A 12657-nucleotide genomic window follows, 5' to 3' on the forward strand; every position below is an offset into this window, starting at 1 on the left:
ATATTTTGGGTTCATCCACCCTCGAATAGGATATTTTGGGTTCATCCGCCCTCGAATAGGATATGTTGGGATCATCCGCCCTCAAATAGGATCTTATTTTCAATGTTATTGTTGAAACCAGACGCCCACCTGTATAACGAGAGGAATACATTTCAGTCTTTAAATTTCAGACAGGCGCCCACCTGAATAACGAGAGGAATACTTTTTGTCTGTGCATTTCATATTTTAGGCGCCCACCTTTATAACAAGGGAATACATTTTGTGTCTTTACCATTAGGCGCCCACCTGTATAACAAGGGAATACATTCCACGTCTTTACCCATAGGAGATGCATTTCCTCCTAAGTTTGTTTTAGTTTCACCCATAGGAGATGCATTTCCTCCTAAGTTTGTTTTAGTTTCACCCATAGGAGATGCATTTCCTCCTAAGTTTGTTTTTTACCCATAGGAGATGTATTTCCTCCTAAAGTTTATTTTTACCCATAGGAGATGCATTTCCTCCTAAGTTTGTTTAGTTTCACCCATAGGAGAGACATTTCCTCCTAAGTTTGTCTTTACCCATAGGAGATGTATTTCCTCCTAAAGTTTATTTTTACCAATAGGAGACGCACTTCCTAAGTTTAGTTTCACCCATAGGAGAGGCATTTCCTCCTAAGTTTAGTTTCAACCAATAGGAGACGCACTTCCTAAGTTAAGTTTCACCAATAGGAGACGCACTTCCTAAGTTAAGTTTCACCAATAGGAGACGCGCTTCCTAAGTTAAGTTTCACCAACAGGAGACGCACATCCTAAGTTAGTTTCACCAACAGGAGACGCACATCCTAAGTTAGTTTCACCAACAGGAGACGCACATCCTAAGTAAGTTTCACCAACAGGAGACGCACATCCTAAGTTAAGTTTCACCAAGAGGAGACGCACATCCTAAGTAAGTTTCACTAAGAGGAGACGCACTTCCTAAGTTAGTTTCACCAAGAGGAGACGCACGTCCTAAATAAGTTTTACCAATAGGAGATGCACTTCCTAAGAATAGTTTTACCAATAGGAGACGCACTTCCTAAGTTTAGTTTTTCCCAATAGGAGACGCACTTCCTAAAGTTATTGTACCCAATAGGAGACGCACTTCCTTAAGTTTAGTTTTGCCCATAGGAGACGCACTTCCTAAGTTTACTTTTACCCCATAAGAGACGCACTTCCTAAGTTTACTTTTACTCCATAGGAGACGCACTTCCTAAATTAAGATTTCACGCATAGGAGATGCACTTCCTAAATTATTTTCATTCATAGGAGACGCACTTCCTAGTTCAAAATCATTAAGGTTTCACCCATAGGAGACGCACTTTCTAAGACTATTTTACCCCTAGGAGACGCACTTCCTAAGTTTAATTTCATGCATAGGAAACGCACTTCCTGAATTAAGTTTTCATTATTAGGAGACGCACTTCCTAGTCTGGTTCGCTCAGGTTATACTTTTGCTTTAGGAGACGCACTTCCTAGTCTGGTTCATTTAAGATTTCATTCGTAGGAGACGCATTTCCTAGTTTGAGTCATTGAGATTTTACCCATAAGAGGCACACTTCCTAATATTGATAATCCATTTATAGGAGGCGCACTTCCTAGTTTGGCTTTTTTAGATTATATTTTATTTCAGGAGACGCACTTCCGGAATTGAGATTTCACCCTTAGGAGATGCACCTCCTAGTTTGATTCATTTTAAGTTCGACCATAGGAGACGCACTTCCTAGTCTAGTTTATTGAACTTTTACCTGTAGGAGACGCACTTCCTAATCAAGGTCTTTCAAGTTTTTTAGGAGACACACTTCCTAAAATCGAGATTTTATTCATAGGAGACGCACTTCCTAGTTCTAGTCACTGAAGTTTTCACCCCAAGGAGACGCACTTCCTAGTTTAGTTCATTCCGATTCAACCATAGAAGAAGCACTTTCTAGTTTGAGTCATTGAGGTTTTTTTAGCAGACACATTTGCTAGCAAGAGTTTTGGTTTTACTCGTAAGAGATGCACATCCTATCCTAGTCTTTAGTTTACTCTCATCATTGCATCAGTAGTATAAATAGGTTACAATTTTGCTAACGACTCACAAATCTTCCCAGTGCAAACTGGGTTAGGAAATTCTCGTTTGTTTTGTTTGTTTTGCTTGTAGGATCCCACCTGGAGAATAGAGGTTGTTAAATTCAAGATGATGAAGCCAGGCGCCTGCCCAGATAACAGAGGCATACATTTCAGTCTTTAATTTTCAAGTAGTGAAGTTCGGAGTCCGCCCAGATAACAGAGGCATACATTCCAGTCTTTACTTTTCAAGTGTTGAAGTTGGGAGCCCGCCCAGATAACAGAGGCATACATTCCAGTCTTTACTTTTCAAGTGTTGAAGTTGGGAGCCCGCCCATAATAACAGAGGCATACATTTCAAGATCAAGTCAGAAGACAATAAAACAGAGGGTTACAACAAGAATCTCCAACAGGAAACAATAAAATCTCAGCACCGGAAACAGAAGGTTGCAACAAGAGGTCCCGTCACAAATTCAGGCGCATGACTCAAAAGGAAGAAAGGACGCGTCTTGAAAGAAGCAGCTGGTGAACATTAAATCATGCCCAGCATAACAAGTCTGATGAAGAAAGCCGTACCCACCAGAGGAACCGCCAAAAGCTTAATGAAGAAAGCCATGTCCCCAGCGGACCGAGCAAAATGATGAAAACTGGTATTCAGAAAAGCATATGGCCAGTATCATTCCAAAATTCACGGAAGAAAAGCACCGGAGGAAACACAAGTCGACAAGAAAGCAAGGCAACAAGAACAAATTTCAATCTAGCCTAGCTTCTTATTTTCTTTTAAGCACGGTGTAACAAGGAGATCGGTAAGTAGTGATAACAACATGCAATAGCAGTAACATCGCAGTCCCACGGTAGTCCCAGCTACCAAAACTTCCCGAACTACATTAACCTGATTCCCCTTTAGCCAGGGATATGTAGGAAACCTTTGAAGCAAAGGTTCGGTTAAATCTTTTTCAAAAAAATGCTTCACACGGAGTACTCGGATGGGAAAAAATCGCTCGCTTTATCTTTGCACGAAAACCATTCGTGTCTTCGGGCAAAGAGGGGCAGCTGTAAGCACGTGATTTTTGCCCTATATGAGAATTACTCCCAAAAAATTCAAAAATAAAATAATTTTTCTTGGTGTGCAATTTTTGTGATATTTTGTGTAACTATTTGTATGTTTGTCTATGCATGTTTATTTGTTAAATTAATAAAAAAATACAAAAATAGGCATCTTTTGCATTTTTAGCATTTAATGTCCAAATGAACAATTTTATGCTTAATTATTACTTAATTGTGCGTTAATTGTTATTGGAAGTTAATTTGCGCTTTTATAACTTAATTTAGTTCTTAATAATAATTTAAGTACTTTTATAATTTAGTTTTAGAAAAATAAAAGAAGAAAAGAGAACAAAAATACAAAGAAAAATCGGATTGGGCCACTTCTTCAATTTCAAACCACAAGCCCAAATAATTGCCCAACTTTCCCCATGACCCGGTCCGTTTCAAACCGGGTCGATCCGGTCCGCTCCATTAACCCAACACCCCTTCTTCATTTTTTTCCAACACAAAACAAAACCAAAAAAATAAAAAATAAAAAGTGAATTATCACTATTAATAGTTTTATTTTTTGTTTTTTTTTATATATAAAAAAATCCGAAAATATTTTATTTTATTTATTATTTTTATTTTAAAATATATATATATATATAGTAATTTCGGAAATGATTTTAAAAAAATAAAAAATAAAAAAATAAAAAAAAGTAAAAGAATGTAGAAAATTTAAAAAAAAGTAAAAAGTTTTAAAAAATTTAAAAGTAAAATAAGGTTGGAATTAAAAAATAAATATAAAGGTATCTGAAAATTTAAAAAAATTTAAAGTAATTGAAAGTAGCATTTTTAAAAGAAAAAGAAAAGATAGTGGTTTGTTTTTTAAAGAAAAGTTAAATAAAGTGAGATTCTCTTTTAAAAAAATAAAAAGTGGGATTTTAAATAAGATAAAGTAATTAAAGTTGGAATTTTAAAAATAAAAGTTAATAAAGGTGGGATTTCGTTTTCTAAAAAAATAAAAGCAATTTGTAAGTGGGATTTCTTTTAATTAAAAAAATAATAAAATAATAAAAAAACAAATCTGAAAATTTCGAAAATTTTGCTATAAATAGAAGAGAAAATTTAGGAAGAAGGGGAAAAAAGAGAGGAAAAACTAGATAGAGAGAAGAAAAAAAGAGGGGGCGGAGTGAGAAGTATACACCCAATATACATTCTGGATACACTGAATTTACAGGGGCAGAATTCATTTTGGAGAGTTTTGAAGTTGAAAAAGAATAGTTACTGTTTCATTGTCTCGCTTAAGATCTGAAATAGTCAGAACCTTCCTGCCTTTTACTTCTTCTCTATACTTGGAGTCGTTTATAGTCTCCTGGGTTTTCTACTATTCCTACTGTTACTGGTCTATTCCTGTGTTGCTGGACTGTCGTTGTTGTGCTACATTGTTACTACTGTTGCTGCTTCTCAGCTTCATCTTCTCTTGTTTTCCAATACCAGGTACACGAATGCAATACTAGTTATTGCAAGCTAAAAATGTGGAAGCATGAATACATATGAAGAATCGAATTTTGAAGTTTTAATTTTGCTTTTTCTCTGTTCCTTTTATTGATTGTATTTAGGCTATTTTATGTATTATTGAATAATAATTGGAATAAGAGAAAATAACATAAGTTAGTCTTTAATGAATCGGCTTGGCAAAACGGGTTAATTCACTAGCTATGAAGGTTCTAAGATTATCAACAGTAGGTTAATTGTGAACAAGTACTTAAATTTAGCTAAGGCATGAATTTGAACTAAATTTCGTGAATTAGGTATTAAGGCATGATTTGAGTTCAAACAAAATTAGATGAACGTTTAAGTCTAATAAACTTTCTATTAAGCTTTAGTAATTATGGTTAAATCCAGTTTCAAATGGTTGTGAATAATTAATTCCAATAGTTTTTTTATATATAACAATGCGAGCTTCAATCTAACTATATTTGATTCTTTTGAATATTAGTTGTCAAATTTTTATTTTATTTATAATTTCGAATTTTTTTAGTAAAATTCTTGTTCATCAATATTTGTATTAATATAGCAATTAGTATGTCATGCTTTCTTAAATAAAAAAAAGCTCGTAATTAATTAGGATTTTCTTTATTTATTTTAGAGACTAATTTTAATAGAAAAGATGTAGTCGCTTTAGGATTTGTCCATTTAAAATAAATGAGATGAGCCTCGCCTAGTAAAATATATAGATTGCGGGGCCCTCACAAATGTATGTGTTAATTACTTAGAACTTGGGATCGGCCGCTTAGCGAACTTCACAGCCTTTTCTCAAAATAACCCTGCGCTAGTCGCTTTAGGCGCGTATTTAATAATGTTATCTCCTTAAACTCGGGTGCACATTTATGTGACCCAAATCCAAATCTCAACGAAATCGAAATGTGTCTCTAATCACGGGTACATTGATTGTGACGTGGTCTGAGATGTATTTCCATGACATTGCAAATTCTTTTTAATAATGAATGAGACGAGCCTCGACAAATAAAAATGCACAAGCTGCGGGGCCCTCTAAATGTATATATTAAAATACTTAGAATTCGAGGACAGGCCGTTTAGCGAATTTTACGGCCTTCCCCAAAATAACAAGACGCTAGTTGCTTTAGGCGCGCCTTTAATAATTTATTTTCCTTAACTCGGGTGCACATTTATGTGACCCAAATCCAAATCTCAACCGAGTCGAGATATGCCAAACAACTACGGGTGCATTGATGTAACGTGGTTCGAGATATGTTTCCACGACGTTGCAATTCTCATAAAATAATAACAATAAGTAAGAAAGCGGTAAAAAGATAAAATTTTGCACATAAGTTCATATTTGTATAAAATCAGATAATCAAGCCGAATATAACAGTTGAGCGACCGTGCTAGAACCACGGAACTCGGGAATGCCTAACACCTTCTCCCGGGTTAACAGAATTCCTTATCCGGATTTCTGGTGCGCAGACTGTAATATGGAGTCATTCTTTTCCTAGATTCGGGATTAAAATTGGTGACTTGGAACACCCTAAATCTCCCAAGTGGCGACTCTGAAATAAATAAACGAATCCCGTTTTAATTGTCCTTTAATTGGAAAAAACTCCCTTGTACCCTCGCGGGTGCGGAAAAAGGAGGTGCGACACTAACTTGGTCAACCTATCCACATGGACCCATACTGCGTCGAACTTTTTCTGAGTCCGTGGGAGTCCAACAACAAAATCCATAGTGATATGCTCCCACTTCCACTCAGGAATTTCTAACTTATGAAGCAAACCACCAGGTCCCTGATGCACATACTTGACTTGCTGACAATTTAGACACTGAGCTACATATGCAATTATATCCTTTTTTATTCTTCTCCACCAATAATATTGATGCAAATCTTGATACATTTTGGCGGCACCCGGATGAATAGAATATCAGGAACTATAAGACTCTTCAAGAATTAATTCATGAAGCCCATCTACATTAGGAACACAAATACGACCTTGCATCCGCAAAACTCCATCATTTCCCATAACAACCTATTTGGTGCCACCGTTCCACACCGTGTCCTTAAGGACAAGTAAATGAGAATCATCATAGTATCGCTCTCTAATCAATTTTCAACTATATGTTCTGATTATATCTTAGGTTTAACATCAAATTCATGAAAATCTAAAGGAAAATTTGGGAAAATTGTGAAATCTTTCAAAAATGTAAAATGACGATTTGAATGACCAAATGGTATCGAAATTAGATAATTTTTATATGGGTAAAATCGTAGGGGAATGAGTGTTCGATTTTTGTAAATTTTGTTCGGGTCGGAGGTGCGGGCCCGGGGAGTTGACTTTTATTGACTTTTTGCAAATTGTATAAGAATCATAGTTTTGTCAATTGAAATTGTTTTCTCTTGCATTGTTTGATGTATTCAAGTCATTTTTGGCTAGCTTGAGCCGAGCGTTGATGAATCGGTAAAGTAAAAGCTAAATTGAGTATTGAATTGCCCGGATTGAGGTAAGTATCTTGCCTAACCTTGTGTGGGGGACTTTCTCTTAGGGTTTGAGTCTTCTATGCTAATTGTAGTCTGTGCACGCAAGGTGACGAGTGTATGCTCAAACTTATTTGTGAGAAATTTGCCTCTAGGGTTCTTAGGTCCTTATGTTCATTATGTGCAAAGTATTCTGTTATGCTTGAGTTTCCTAATTGTTTAAATTACCTCTATATGCTCCATATGATGTTGCTAGTTTTCCTCTAATTCTTACATGCTACTTGACCCTTAATTGCCTTAATTGAAGTGATTGCCTTCCTTATTGTTTTGATACTTCTTGATTGTGAGTTCCTCTATGACTTCGTGCAAATATGTTATATGTCCATTTGTTGTGGTTACCAGTGTAATTATCATGTGTTTATTATGTCTTGTTGCTTTGTTAAGGTTAGTGTGCTTCTTGGTTTTCTTTTCGTGACCCTTATTATGTACTATTCATGTTTGACTTGATGAGTATTCATGTTGGACCACGCTTATGGTAATTCCTTGGTATTTGACCTTTGTTGAGTATTGACTTAAGTTGGGATTCATTTTGTGAAGTTAATTGTTGGAACGAGATTGGTTATTATTGATTCCCTTGCCGGGATGTATTGTTTATTGTTTCCCTTGCTTGGATATTATTGCTTATGATATTGTTTCCCTTGTCGGGATATTGTTGTTATACTATTATTCCCTTGCTAGGATTCTTTTGTGATTGGTGTTGATTTGTATATTGGGATCGGGTTGCATGCCGCAATAATATTATATGAGATCGGGTTGTACGCCGCAACAAGGAGTAATAAGGGCGGACAAGTGGGGTCAGGTTGCAAGTTGCAACATCATTATATGATTTGCATCGGGTTGCACGCTGCAAAAATATTATATGATTTGGATCGGGTTGCACGCCGCAACATCATTATATGATTCTGATCAAGTTGCACACCGCAACAGTATTATATGATTTGGATGGGGTTGCACGCCGGAACATCATTATATGATTTGGATCGGGTTGCACACCGCAATAGTATTATATGATTGGGATCGGGTTTCACGCCGTAACAAGAAAGAATAAAAGTGAATATTGATTCTTATGGTGAGAACGAGAGTAAAAACAAGAGAGATAAAGCACGAAGGGTGATGTCGTGCACTTTCTGTTTACTGTGTTTATTTGTTGTTATCAATTCAATTGTTTTAACTGCTTAGATTCTTTTACTACTGCGATCCTTTGTGTTGGAATTCATAGTGTTTTTAATACCTCGCCGTATTTATATATACATATTTCAATGCTTCAAATTTCAAAAAAATTCACATTTTTAATTCAATTAGTTACTCAATTAAATTCTCTTAAACCGTCTGAAATTGTAATTTACTTAAAAGGAAATTTCTACTAAGTTAATTTATTAAATCCCATGTTAAAGTTAATAATTCATTTGATGTTGTATTTTAAATTGAAAATGGTACTTTCTTTATTCAAATTATTTCTAAAAATAACTTCATCTTTTCTTGATGAGTTCCTAATTGGTTTAGAAGTTGTACTCTATTTTATGTTATGTAAATGAGACTCCTGGAACATCTTAATTGCATTAGTTATGGGTCCTATGTACTGAGTAACATGAGAACGTTGTTGTACAAAGTGAGACAAAATATGTGAGCATTAGGTGCCAGGTGTGCTAAAGGTTTAGAAGTTGAGGTTATGATATGAGACATCGAATTCTGAGATGGCTGGGGTTGTGCACCAGAAACGATATGATTGATTGAGTTGACATTGTCTTCCTTACTTGAGTTCATTCTACTTCTCTGTGTTCCAGCTATGTTTGTGTTAATTTATTTGGTTATCTTTCGTTTCCATCCGAGTTTCCTTTTATTATTTTGACTGTTTGTAGATTGATTTATCCCTGCTGTTGATATTATTTCGTTACCTTTATCTTGATATTTGTTATCATATCCTGTTTAATCTGTCTGACCAGTAGGTGTCTTGACTGTTCCTCGTCACTACCCCATCGAGATTAGACTTGATACATACTGGGCACCGCTGTGGTGTGCTCATACTATACTTCTGTACATTTTTGTGTACAGATCTAGGTATTTGATCGGTAGTAGTCGTGCGGGGTCGTTGCGGTGGAGACTCAAGGTAAACATGTTGCAGCATTCGTAGGCCTCGGAGTCACCTTCACTTGTACTTACTTCCATTTGTTCCTTTTGTTTCGGAACAATGATGTATTTTTTTTGTATAACTACTCTTAGAAAGGCTTATGACTTGTACCACCGGTTTTGGGAATTGTAATTTGTTAAGAGTTATTTAAATTAAAGATGACAAATAATTGTTATCTCAGTTAATGTTAGGCTTACCTAGTTTAGAGACTAGGTGCCATCACGACTCCTTTGGAGGAATTTTGGGTCGTGACACATAGTCTTTCAACAACTCCAACCATCTTCTCTGCTTCAAATTGAGATCATTTTAGTTTGAATGGATATTGCAAACTACGATGATCTATGAGTACCTCAGAGCCATCTTTCTTCTTTTCAAATAGTACTGGTGCACCCCAGAGTAAGACATTAGGTCTAATGAATCCCTGATCAAGCAAATCTTGTAACTGCTCCTTAAATTCTTTCAAATTCAGCGAGGCCATACGGTATGGATGAATAGAAATGGACTGAGTACCCGGAGCTAAATAAATACAGAAGTCAATATCTCTATCGGGTGGCATCCCCGGTAAATTTGGAGAAAGTACCTCTAGAAATTCATGAACAACTGGAACTGAGTCCATAGAAGGAAAATCCGCACTGGGATCGCGAATATAAGCCAAATAGGCTAAACAACCCTTCTCAACCATACGCCGAGCCTTCATATAAGAAATAGCTTGTAGAACGAACAGGAGTTCCTTTCCATTCTAATAGAGGTAACCTCGGCATGGCTAAGGTCACCATCTTGGCATGAAAATCTAATATAGCATGATGAGGTGACAGCTAATCCATATCCAATATAACATCAAAATCTACCATGTCAATAAGTAGAAGATCCAAACTAGTCTCAAGACTCCTAATAGTAACCACACATGAATAATAGACATGATCTACCACAACAGAATCTCCTACCGGCGTGGACACATACACAGACACACTTAGAGAATTATGAGGCACAACCAAATACGAAGCAAAGTATGAGGACACATAGGAATAAGTAGATCCTAGATCAAATAGAACTGAGGCATCTCTATGGAAAACTGGAACAATACCTGTGATCACAACATCAGATGACTCGGACTCAGGCCTAGTTGGAAAAGTATAGAATCGGGGCTAGGCCCCACCAATCTGAACTATATCTCCGGTACAGGCCATAGCTAGTTGGCCTCCACCTCTAACATTCTGATGTCTACATCTAATAGTCTAACCCCTTCCCCTAGCTGGTCGGGCGGGCGGTGGAGCAACTGGTGCCTATATTATGGCACGAGAAACCTGCTGAGATCTATTGCTCAACAACCTAGGGCAATGCCTCCTGATGTGACCAATGTTTCCACACCTATAGCACCCATCCTGCGGTCGTGTCTACTGAAGCTGAAGCTAACCCCGAACAGGTTGGATAACTACCGTAGTGACTCTGAAGTGGTGGTGAACTGATAAGAGCTGAATGTGCACTGAATGTTGGCTACATAGGGTAAGGAACATAAGGTCCATGGCACCCTGAAGTACAGTGAGAAGTCTGAAGTGCTGAATAAAATGGCCTGGGAGGATGTCCCCTATCAAAAGTACCCCTGCCTCAACCAATCTGAACTACATCTCTGGGACAGGCCATAGTTGGCTGGCCTCTACCCCTAACAGTCTAACCTCTACCTCTAATAGTCTGACCCCTGCCCCTAGCTGGTCGGGCAGGCGGTGGAGCAACCGGTGCCTGTATGATGGCACGAGAATCCTGTTGAGATCTATTGCTCAACAACCTAGGGCAATGCCTCCTGATGTGACCAATGTTCCCACACTCATAGCACCCATCCTGCTGTCGTGGCTACTGAAGCTGAAGCTGACCCCGAACGGGTTGGATAACCACCATAGTGATTCTGAAGTGGTGGTGGACTGATAAGAGCTAAATGTGCACTAAATGCTGGCTGCCTAGGGTAAGGAGCATAAGGGCCATGGCACCCTGAAGCACCGTAAGAAGTCTGAAGTGCTAAATAAAATGGCATGGGAAGATGTCCCCTACCAAAAGTACCCCTGCCTCCACCAATCTGAACTACATCTCTGGGATAGGCCATAGTTGGATGGCCTCTACCTCTAACAGTCTGACCCCTGCCCCTAGCTGGTCGGGCGGGCGGTGGAGCAACCAGTGCCTGTATGATGGCACAAAAATCCTGCTGATATCTATTGCTCAACAACCTAGGGCAATGCCTCCTGATGTGACCAATGTTTCCACACTCATAGCACCCATCCTGCTCGTGGCTATTGAAGCTGAAGCTGACCCCGAACGGGTCGGATAACCACCATAGTGACTCTGAAGTGGTGGTGCACTGATAAGAGCTTAATGTATACTAAATGTTGCCTGCCTAGAGTAAGGAACATAAGGGCCATGGCACCCTGAAGCACCGTAAGAATTTTGAAGTGCTGAATAAAATGTCCTGGGAGGATGTCCCCTACCAAAAGTACCACTGCCTCCATATGAAGTGCCTTTGAAATTACCGAAATAACGAGGCCTCTTATCTGACACTGGCCCTCTCTCCTATGAAAGAACCATCTCGATCCGCCTAGCAAAATTAGCAGCCGTCTGAAGAGAAATCTCACTCCAGTCGCCTTGGCCATCTGTAACTTGATAGGTTGAGTGAGTCTATCGATAAACCTCCTCACCCTCTTTCTCTTAGTAGGAAGCAAAAGAAGAGAATGACAGGCTAGATCTACAAAACAGGTGTCATACTAAGTGGCTGACATAATACCCTGCTGGAGACGCTCAAACTGCTTGTGGTAATCCTCTCTCATTGTGATAGGAAAGAACTTCTCCAGAAATAACTGCGAGAACTGCTCCCAGGTAAGTGCAGGTGAACCAACTGGTCTAGTAAATACATAATCTTTCCACCACCTCTTGGCGGAACTAGTCATCTGAAACATAGCAAAATCGACCACATTGATTTCAAATATTCCCATGTTCTGCAATACTTCATAGCAGCCGTCAAGAAAATCTTGTGGGTCCTCAGAAGGTATACCAATGAAATGAATTAGAAATAGCTTGGTAAACTTCAATCTCAACAAAGCCTCAGAAAACAAGTAGGCCTATCACCGGCCTGTGCCGCAATAACTGGTTGAACTACTCGAACTGGATGGGTTACTAGAGCCTGATATTAGGGAGTTGTCTATCCCTGAGCGGGAATAGTGGGAGTTTGTGCCCCTCCCCCAGCCTGTGAGATGGCTGGTGCCACTGGAAATGCACCATTTTGAGCCACACCCTTCATAAGACTCACCAAACGAATTAGAGCGTCCTGAAGCACTAGAGTAGCTATGAACCCTTTCGGAACCTGAACTGGTCAACAGGTATTGTCTGAGCTGGAACCTCCG

The sequence above is a fragment of the Nicotiana tabacum genome, chromosome 3 (genome assembly GCF_000715075.1).
Source record: "Nicotiana tabacum cultivar K326 chromosome 3, ASM71507v2, whole genome shotgun sequence".
Lineage (NCBI taxonomy): Eukaryota > Viridiplantae > Streptophyta > Magnoliopsida > Solanales > Solanaceae > Nicotiana > Nicotiana tabacum.